Here is a 1,168-nt window from a genome sequence, read left to right as displayed (position 1 = left end):
TATTATTATTATTATTATTATTATTATTATTATTATTATTATTAATATTATTATTATTATTATAATTATGATTTCGTTTAATAAACTGTCACGTTAAAAGAACACAGCACTCTGACTTGTGGAAGGATGAGAAACGCGTTGAAGGATGAGAGACGCGTTTTTCTCTCTTCCGTCACCGTTATCATCTCAGTTCCATCCACCATGAGTGAACGCCACCCCCCTTCAATTCGAGAACCCTCTCTCTCCTTTCTCTTCTTCACGTCGAACGATGCAAATCGTGAAGGAATTCCTGTATCCTTGTAACTTTACGTTTTTTTTTTTTTTTTTTTTTTTTTTATTATATATTTCTTTACAGAGGAAAGTTTATTCCGTTTATTTCGTTTCAACACACACACACACATACACGTTTTCTCGAATATTAAAGCGACAGCGATTGTAATTTGATTTTAGAGATTAAAGTAGTAGGGGAGGTGGTTTTTTTTTTTTTTTTTTTGTTGAAAAAGAATCTTCGTACAAAATCTTTTTCTCCTTCGTCTTCCATATAGATAGATTTTTCCAGTTTGTATTATTATTATTATTATTATTATTATTATTATTATTATTATTTCCATCGTGTACTTACCACGTACTTACTTTCTTTTGTATTATTTTTTTCTTTTTCTTTTCTTTCCTTTTCTTTTTTTTTTTTTTTATCCCACAAAATTCGCAGTAAGATGCCGTCCATTATGCTTTCGGAAACTAACGAAGACTACCAAGGGATGCGGAGGATCGATCGTTTACGAGCGCAACTTCCTCACCTCGTTGGCTTCGAGTCAATGGCGAAAGGAATTCCGTTTTTTGCGTCATCGTGTGTTGCACCGCGCGGATTTTTCTATCGCGAATCACGTGGAACATTCCATGGTTAACAATGAAATTTATAGATGATTACGAACGCTAATTCTCGATCGTTCTTCCACACTCCTCCAATAGAAAGAATTATTTTCAAAAACGCAATTAACAAAATTCATATTTCTCGAAATATTTTGCGAGATTTTAATTGACAATTGTTATTAGATTCTCGACAAGTTTAACTTGTTAACAAGTTTAATAAGAGTTTCTCCTTCGAATTCAGATAACGATGATATTGGATTCTGTATCGTTGTTGTACCATTTGAAAATTTTAACAAAT

The sequence above is a fragment of the Apis laboriosa genome, unplaced genomic scaffold (genome assembly GCF_014066325.1).
Source record: "Apis laboriosa isolate Shangri-la unplaced genomic scaffold, ASM1406632v1 scaffold16_cov148, whole genome shotgun sequence".
Lineage (NCBI taxonomy): Eukaryota > Metazoa > Arthropoda > Insecta > Hymenoptera > Apidae > Apis > Apis laboriosa.
The sequence above is the reverse complement of the archived record's forward strand: the minus strand, read 5'-3'. Positions refer to the sequence as shown.